Source organism: Ictidomys tridecemlineatus, chromosome 15, assembly GCF_052094955.1.
Source record: "Ictidomys tridecemlineatus isolate mIctTri1 chromosome 15, mIctTri1.hap1, whole genome shotgun sequence".
NCBI lineage: Eukaryota > Metazoa > Chordata > Mammalia > Rodentia > Sciuridae > Ictidomys > Ictidomys tridecemlineatus.
The window spans coordinates 3,909,847-3,919,827 of record NC_135491.1 but is presented as its reverse complement, the minus strand read 5'-3'; the positions used below and the strand labels follow the sequence as shown (position 1 = coordinate 3,919,827).

General features: G+C 41.1%; 1 pseudogene; it reads right to left on the bottom strand.

The window, feature by feature from the left end:
• Positions 1-3,755: 3,755 nt before the first annotated feature.
• Positions 3,756-6,632, bottom strand: LOC144371098 (vomeronasal type-1 receptor 4-like; annotated as a pseudogene).
• Positions 6,633-9,981: the final 3,349 nt, after the last annotated feature.

Below are 9,981 nucleotides of genomic sequence, written 5' to 3'. Positions count from 1 at the left end.
TTATGTGTGCACACTTGTGTTTTGTGTTATATGTTTGAATGTACATATGTCCAATGTACGTATTTTCATATATCATATATGATGAGCGCTCATGAAAAGATGGATCCAAATATTTTTTTTTATTCACGTGATTTAAATGGTTTAATTTAAATTGGGTAAATAACTGTTAAGAATTGTTTTAATATGTAAACAAAAAAGGAGGTTAACAGATCTGTTTGTTTACTCTCACCTTTCGTTTTCATTATATTTAATAATTCTCTTCAATATAATGTAAATTGTTAAGAAAATTGTTTTCTTTTAGTGCCTTCTGGAGACATTATTGCCAGAATTCCTATCTTCATTATCAGTGCCGGTGAAGACAATATAAATTGTTAAGAAAATTGTTTTCTTTTAGTGCCTTTTGGAATGTTACACAATTTTTTCTTTAGCCATTATTGCCAGAATTCCTATCTTCATCCCTGTGCCGGTGAAGACAAAGATAAAACTAATCTACAGTTTCTGCAATAGCCATCACTGAACTGCTTACAGAACTTGCACTGAACTGCTTACAGAACTATGTGTCACTTGTATGCATTGTGAACTATCTGTTGGTGCAGCGACTTGTGGTACTGTTGGGGTATTTTTGCTGATGATATCATCGGTGGTACAATTTTCCCAAAAGGAGCCATCAATTGACTTGGTATATCTTCCCTCCTTCTGCTTGTCATGATCATTCAGCTAAAATTTGGGGGCCAACAGAGGTGAGGCAAAGAACCTCAACCCCCCCCCCCGCTGAGACCTCTCCACAGGTGTGGCTGTATACTGGACCGGTAGTCAATGACGGGTAAGATCCAATTACAATGGTACCAACCTAAGACAGGAGGCTGACGCCCTGAGGTCAGCTCATCCGAAGATGGGTAAGGACCATATGTAGTATTGGACAACCTAAGGCAGGCACAGTCCCTAAGCCACATGCTTGTTGTTTAAACAGAGAGGGGGAGATGTTGAGAGCCACAGCCAAAGGGGCCCCAGCAAACTTCCAGCTGCCAGCAAGCTTCAGACTGCCAGCTGATGATTGGCTCACAGTGGCCCCAGCAACATCTAGCTGATTGGCTCCTCTGCGGTGATGTTCATTGGGCTGTTTCCCTGCCCTTCAGACTGCCAGCTGATGATTGGCTCACAGCAGCCCCAGCAACATCTAGCTGATTGGCTCCTCCACGGAGCTGCTCATTGGGGGACTTCTTTGGCTCCGCCCATGCGACCCAGCCAATCGGCCTCAAGAGCAGGTGGATTGTGGGAGGTTGAGAGGTTGGTGTGTGGAGAGGCTTGTGGAAGCCGGTGGTGGCAGTTGGGCTCTGAGGGTTTTTTCCCTGAGGAGCTGTTTTGTTTGGCGTTGTAGTTCTAAAAATAAAGTTAGTTTCTTTTTGACAAGTGGCTCCTGAATTGTGCCCAGGCAGACTGCGGCACATAGGTATTCTCTATCCCTAAGAAATAAAGATAAAGGGATCTCTACTAAGTTCAAAGGACATGCCAATAAAAAGATATTTTATAAAAATCAGCTGACATTAAGTAACGTAACTAACTGTTGTGTTTACATTCCTGATAACTCTGATAATATTAGAGGTTTAAATTACCAAACAAAGGCCTTACTAGGCTTTATGAGGCCTCATTATGGGGACGCCTTCTCAGTTCTTGCTCTTGCTGAAAAAAAATATTAATTTCGACATGTTATAAATGATGCGTCATTTATTTTATATTAATCTCATTTCAGGACTCCTGTCTTTTAGTTTCCCTAATAAAACCACCAATCCCCACGTGACTTTACAACCTGTTCTTCATAGAACCAGACTTTCATCATGGACCCCTTTGACCAACCCAATTTAAAAAGGGACTCCAAATGGCTTGCCCCGCTGCACATCACCCACCTCTAAGCTTGAAACAGCAAGAGATGTTGCTGCCCTTTTTGTTACAAGAGTAAGAAATCCCTAAATTTAGAAGAGAAAAATACAATCAATGTAAATAGAGAATAGGGTCAAGTCACAAAATGGAGGCTAATTTGGGACCAAAAATTGTTATGAGGTCTGAGTTGCTAAAACAACCTTTCAAAACCTTAAGCAGACACATAGAACTTACACAATTAAAACTGTCAGCCAAAAAATATAAAAGTTCTCTCAATTCCTTGGCAGAAATAATGGTACAAAATAGAAGAGAACAAAACCTTCTGGTTCTGAAACAAGGTGGTCTCTGTATGACCTTAGGAAAAATGTGTTGTTTCCATACTAACCACTCCTGGGTAATAAGAGAAAACTTGTCACTGGTTCAAAAAAGATTAAACAAACAAACAAAAAGACTAAAATAATTAGTTTCAATATTTGTATTCTTGGTCTCCATGGTTCACCACTCTCTTATGGGCCATATCGAGACCTTTGCTGTTAATACTCCTAGGATTCTTAATTGGACCATGTATTCTAAACTGTCTGATTTAGTATATAAAACAACAGATACTATCTATAAAGTTACTGGTTTTAAGGGCTAATTATGTCCCAACATATACAGAGGAATCAATGATTTGATTATGTTCCCCAAAACCAGTGGGAAATGCTATGGTCTGAATTTAATTAATATAGATTAGAGATTATAAATTATAGCTTATAAAATATTAATAAGTAGAATAATGGGATTATGAAATAAGTGTTATAAAAGAAATAATATTAAGAAGTTTCTAAGATGCTAAATATCATTTTTCTGTACTTTATATGCTGACAAATGTGCTCAAACCCAGGATGTGGTTGTCTGTTTTTGCTCTACTAAATGCTTTCTCAGTCCTTGTGTCCTGCTCCATGGCCTGCACCTACCCCTCAAGGGTGTGGTTATTTCCCCTTATAAACCCCACACAACTTGGACCTGGTGACTTTCCTGGCAGAGACAATTCAGGTCCTTCCTGCAGGGGAACAGTCACCAGCTGACTAAATAAAACTCTCGAATTTGGACAAAATTCCGGCTGAAAGTGTTTTCTGAGCAATCAGCCCACAACAGTTGAGCATCACTTGCCAGACTTGTCCATTAGAGTAGTGTTAACATATATATGTACAAATTCACTTATAACAAAACATGTTATTACTCAAGTGTTTTCTGTTGTCAGCATGGCCAGTGTCTTAAGGAAGTTCATATAATAATTAGCTTTTGAAAAGAAGAAAAGTGCACAATGAAAATAACACAGCAACAACCAACAAAGTTAATTCAATATAACATATATCATAAAGAGGGACATTAGAATATCACTGCTTCCCCTTAGGTCCAACAATGTGTGAAATATACAAGTCTAATTTCACTGGATAAAAATGAATATTGTTTGACAGAGTTCACTTTGATATTTTCCTCAAAATATACATGAGATAAATATAAAAGTAATAAATAAAAGTTATTCCACATGTTTTAATAACTTAATCAACTAGAATATCAGGAAAATAATCAAAAGCTATATATTATGTTAAAGTATTTACCATTGCTTTGATTAGTACTATTTTAAATCAGAAACTTCCATTCACTACCTATAATTTTCCAGAAATTGTTGCTTGATGGCTATAAACATAACCCAACTATATGCATGCACACATGCTCGTGTATTCAAATACTCAAATATACACATGCAACACACATATATACAAGTGTCTAAATATAAACCACCACTCACAAGTGATAGCACTGTGCATTACTATTTTTATAATTTCATGGGTAAGAACAAAAAAAAAACTAATTGTGCAAAATCTTACAATTTACATCTTTCCCGTGATATCACGGGTTCCTCTATTCTTTATCCAGGTAAAGCAGAGCCCAGATACATTGTAGTCTCGGGTCATGAGCAGGAAGGGGCTGACAGCTGGGAAAAACCCAGCAATAATAAAAGCTGCATTTACTACAAACCAGCTAGGAGTGTACATAACACTTATACAAACCTGAAAGATGCAAGAAAGTGTGTAAAAGTTGACAAAGGTGCTCACCAGGAGGAGGATGGTTTTGGTGGCTCTGGACTCAGGGGAGCACCTTGAGGAGCTGGTCTTATGAACATGCTGCATTCTCTGCTTGTGCCTGTGCAGGATGAGCACCATGGAGCTGCTGGCCCAGAGCATGAGCCCCATGCACATAGCATCAGGGAAGTTTAGCAATGCCGCGTACAGTGAGTCTGCAGTTGAGTTATGACAGATGCTAGAACAGTACCCATAGTCTTTTACATTGGTGATGGTTTTGTTCCCTTTTTTTGCAGTCATTTACATAAAATTTATAACATTTAGAAGGAGGGATAGGATCCAGCTCAGGTATAGGCAGGAAATGATGTACCTGGGAGCTTTCATTTTAAGCTCAACCCACCTGGAGTTCCCAGAACTAATCTTAATGGCCTGAAAGATGCTTAGGAGGCATGTGCTCCACATGGATATGTTTCTGCCCACCTTGTGAAGAGCAAACAGCAGCTTGCAATCAATATCACTTGTGAAATATTTCATCCCAAAGACTGCCATTGTCTGGGGAACTCCTCTACACAGGAGAGCTAACAAGTTGGCCACAATCAAGTGCTGAAGAATCAAGTCTGTGTGTCTTACCCTGCACCCAGTGAAGTAAAGGACCAGGTAATGGAGGAGAAGAGAGAAATTGCCCAGAGCTCCAACCACAGCCTGTGACAGAGAGGATTCCTACAGCCACATCACTGGCTGCCATCCTGCCAGTTCCCTGCACTTGAAGCCAGAGGGACCTGCAGGGGAACAAGAGGCCTGGGCTGGACGTGTCCCATCAGCAGTTACTTATCATTGCCCACTCTACAGAGGTCCCACTGTGAAAACTTAAATTTCTATTGTTATTAGAAGGTTTTGATGAGGCTCGTATGACTAGTTGAGGCATGAAGTGTGTGTAAATCCCTGCTGTGCAGGCAGCACATAGTGATTCTTGAAACTTCACACCATGAGCCAAGTGCTGAGATGACTTTGCATGATGAGGAGAACTTGGGCACAAGAGTTGGAGTCTCTGTCCAAATCCTTACTCTGATGAAGTGCAGAGAGGGGCCTCAAAACTGCCTGAGTGTTTATAGGGAGGATAGGTGAACCACCAACTGTCACTAAACCAATTAGTGGGGTTTTTCTATCAATTCAGCTCATATTTACTTCTGCTTTTCTACAATCCTCTTATCTTCTAAATGAGTACTATTTTATAACTTTCCATTTACTTCTAAAGATTTATTCTACATGCAATATCAATTAGGAGGGATCATTTAGATATTATAATAATTGCAGATGCACTGAGGGAGTTATAACACTGCAGGCACCTTCCCATGGTGAGTTACCTGCAATGATGGAGGACTGGCTCCTCATCAGCACAGCTACACCATGACTCACTTGGTCATGGGTTATGAACAAAGTACAATGATACATATCACAGGAATGGGTCCACAATCATAGGCCAAGTCCTCATCTTTGGAACATGAAGAATGAACATAGATTAAATGAGAGGAGAGCATAAAAAATATTTACTCATTGCAGAGGATCCATATGTGGGTTCACTAATACCAATGTTGAGTAAAACTATTTCAAAGAAGTAAGATTGAGGAATGATAAACAGTAGGAGAAACCACACAAATTGGCACTTGTGGGCATGAAAACATGTGCATTTAAAATTCAAACAGTAGGATTTTTGAGGTCATTAGAATGCACATGATGTTATTGATTAGAGAAATTTTAGGTTTACCAGAATAAAACAAATAAAGAAATTTCCTATTTTACCCTTTCACACTCAAGCCTGCTGCACAATCAAATTCCTAGAGCAGATGGTGGATTTTTTACAACCAGGCAAATATTTTTAACAATGAAGACAAGAAAACCTGTAATGATTATGTCCACTACATAAATGCTTCTTACTAATTTAAAGGGGAAATAGCCTCACTATAATCAAAGGCCACTGAATGTTTCAGACTGTTACAAATACTGTCTGCATTGTCTGCACCAGGCCGAGAGTTAGAGAGTACTTTCTCTCAAGCATCACCATTCACATCACTTTCTACACAGGACTAGAGGATTCCTGAAATTATTCCTACTGTATATACCAAACATGTAGGTATTACAAGTCCAGCTATAAGACTGATGTATAATCAGCATAAAATTCCTGTAAAGGAAACTGAAGAGCTGATTAGTTCTAAAACTACCCCCAGTGCACTTTAAAAACCACATTTTTTTTTTCATTTGGACTGAGACATCTCTATCACTATCAGTGAGCATCACATTTATTTAATCAGGAGCATCAGAGATTGAGGCTGAGGCTGCCACCCCTTTTATCTCAACTGTCTTGAGCCCATTCTTCAGCACTTCATCTACTTCCTGTATGGCTCTGGCAATCTATGGGGCTCAATCCAGCATCCCCTTTTCTGATGTGAACACTTACCCATGATATTGAAATGGGTCTTCCCCCACGGATGCTACTCTTAGACTGAAATTGGATCACTCACCAGGTTCTTTCTCTCTTACTGAATGTAATCTTAGTGCAGAGGCCTCTGTGACCAGGACATGTGCTGCAGGGAAGCAGATAGCTCTTAAGGTATGAGTCTGCGACTCTGTGACCTCACCTCCGCATGGACCTGCAGTGATCACTGTGCCTGTAGCAGCAATGGGCATGCGGGTTGGGGAGCTGAGGACACTGCTGAAAACTTTCTCCCCATGTGACACGTAGCAAAAACAATTACAAAGTTTCTTGCTAGAACCTCCCAAGGGGATACTAGAGTGTTCAGAGAGGCTTTAATGTATCCTTGGTCCCTGGAGGAAGGCAGGGTGTCACCTGGAATTTTGTCCTGGAATAGCCTGGCAGTGAGCTATGCATGACCCATTGTATTCCTTGCTTTCTTCAGAAGTTTTCTACCCCAAATCTGGTTACTTCCTTTTCTTTATTTCCCTGAGTGGCATGATTATTTAAGGTACTAAAATGGAAATGAAATGAGATAAAAACAAGTAGAAAGATTTTTAAAAACATGAATTAAAGGAGAAAATGTTGCTAATAATTGTCCTAAAAACACATTGCACACATCTGCACAAATACAAGTAAATAAATTTAGACCCATTTGCACAATTCAATGCCAAGTTCTTATCAAAACAAATTGCAGAGAACAATATTTTACCAATATCACACACTTTATTGAATGGGGGAGAAATTTAACAATAAACGAAATGATCTAAAACCTCTCTCAATAGTGACAGCAGCAAAATCATACTGTTTGAGAGGCCTGCACTAAAGTTTCTCTCAGATATGCCTGTGCTGCTAATATTTAACCTACAGCCTCAAGGGGTGGCCACAGCACAGAAGTCTCTTCTGATATTGTAATCCCTCCATCCCTGAAAGGTCAATATTTACCATCTTAATAAACCCTGTGAAATTTACCATTCAGGTCAAGTCTTATAGGAGCAGGTGTGTTTGGGGCAGTGCCATGGCATGGATGTTAGATGAGAAAAAAAGATGACATGGGAAAGGAGGAAATGTGCACAGGTTGACAGTGCAGATCCTGTGATGTGCAGGACAGAGAGAATGTGGAGAGAAGGTCTGGGGGGAAGGAAAAAGGTCATGAAACACTCAGGAATTGTTAATGTGCACATCTGGGATTTAGGGAGGAGGGGGCAGAGTGCAGAGGGACTTAAGGTCCTGTGGTCTAACAGGTATTGGGGACATGGGCGCATGGTCATGTGGGAATGCAGACGCTCTTGGGAGTCAGCAGTGTAAACAGAGGTGAAGGTAACTGGGTGGTGGTGGTCACAGCAGATTGACTGTCTCCCAAGCATGAATCCCATATGTGGACACTGTGAATGTGCCTGGGATCAGAGTTATGCAGTAAGGGGTGTCCAAAACAGGCCTGCACTGTGGCAAGAAGAGGGTGAGTTTGCAGAGGGGCAATAGGCCAAGGTGGGGGGAACCTAGAACCTGGCCAGAGGAGGCTGGGAGGAGGTGGGCGGAGAGAGCTAAGGCAGCTGTGAGAACAAAGGCTAGCGAGGGGAACATCAGAAAATCTAAGTTCTAAGCTGTACACTTCCAGATTTCAAGAATAGTTACAAGGCTGCGTTCTATAGCTGTGGTGCAACTGGACTCACAAGGCCACCAGTGAGACCAAGGAAAGTGTCCAGATGTAGATGCAGGTAACCCGAGTGCAACAAGAAGACAATGAAGTGTGCACCCAGGACCAAGACGGAGGATGGTGGGACTGGCTGTGATCAGTCTGCAGTGAACTTGGAGTTGGCAAAGCCTGAGAGTTAAGGCTTGGGCATTTGATGGGGTGGGGCAGAGGCCATGAGAAAGGCCTGAGACCCTGGGATGGGGAGTTGAGAAGAGAACGAAGGGCACTGAAGACAGGGCTTGTAGGGTAATGGGAGGGAGAGCAGTTGTCCTGAGGCCCTGAGGACAGGCATCACAGGGAGTGACTGTGAGGCCACAGGACACAGGTGTGTGGTGATATGGGTTTGGATTGGATGCAGGGATGTGAGGGGCTGGAGGGGCATCAGCATCTGGCTAATTCCCACAGGGTGCAGACCAGGCTTTTTCTCTGAGGGGTGTGCCCACTTAGGATACAGGGGAGAAGTCCCACAGATTTCCCCATCTTCTTCTATTGAGGTTTGACAGACAAACATATTGTACACACGTAAGGTGTCCAAAGAAACCTGGTAAATACACATTGTGGAACGATTTTCACAATCCAGTTAAGTGACTTGATAGTTACGTAGTTACTTTTGTGCTTGTGTGTGGTAAGGACACTAAAGACCTCTTGGCACATTTCAAATAAAACACACTCTGTTCGTAACTACAGTCTCCATGCTGTAAGAATATTCCCAGAATCTATTCATGTTGTAGCAGAAATTCAGACACCATGACCAACTTCTCCCCATCCCTCACCACACACCTCTTTACAAAATTGTTGTACTGTTTCTACAAAATTGGTTTTTTACATTCCACATGAGCATGAGAACAAACAGCGTCTGTGTTGAGTCATGCCATCCAGGTTAGCATATGTCCCCAGGATATCTCTCTTTAGTTGGCTCCATAATGTCCAAGACATAAGAGTCACACCCCATCTTCTAGGTGGGTTCAGCCACCATGGACTCCCTGGTCTTTTCTATGCATCACCCTTGTGAATGGTGCTGCAAGGAGCACGTCTCTTTGAGATATGAATCTTCTTCAGACATCAACCCGAGGTGGGATTATGGGATTACTATGTGGTATTTTAGTTTTACTTGCAGTTCTTAGAGAAATCTGTGCACTTTTTCCATGAGGGGTGTCTCCATTTACCTCACCTCCCACAATGTCTGAGATGTTCTTTTTAATGCATTCTTGAAAACTCTTGTTGTCTCTTGTCTTACTTATATTAGTGATGCTAACATTTGGGAAGTAATCTCTCTTGGTGTTTTGTGCATGTCCTCATTGATTTCTTCATGATGAGCACTGTTTCATGTATGTGCTGGGCACTTTATGTCATTCTTTGGTAAAAAGTCAACTCAAGGGCTGGGTTGTGGCTCAGTGGTAGAGCAATTGTCTAGCATGTGTGTGAGTTACAGGGTTCGATCCTCAGCACCACTTAAAAATAAAGTAAAGGAATTGTGTCCACTTACAAACAGAAAATAAATGTTAAAAAAAGTCAACTCAAATACTTTGTTCAATTTTTAAAACAAACAATCGTACTGTGGACAGAATGATACATCAAAATATAGAGTAAGATGTTCACTAGAATGGAGAAAAAGAACTTACCAATCCAGATTCCCATATATTGCCCCAGGTGAACAACAGTTACAATCTGCACACTTAGATAATTAAGTAGTAACTATGGGTAGTTGGGACATTGTTGGAGGAAAGAGGTCACTGAGGCATGACTTTGGGCTTCATAGTTTTGTCCCTGGCACCTTTATCATTCTCTGCTTCTTGAATTCCATTAGGCAAGCTCTTTCCTCACCATGCTCTTATTTCATGATCTTCTGCCTCATCTCTGACTCACAG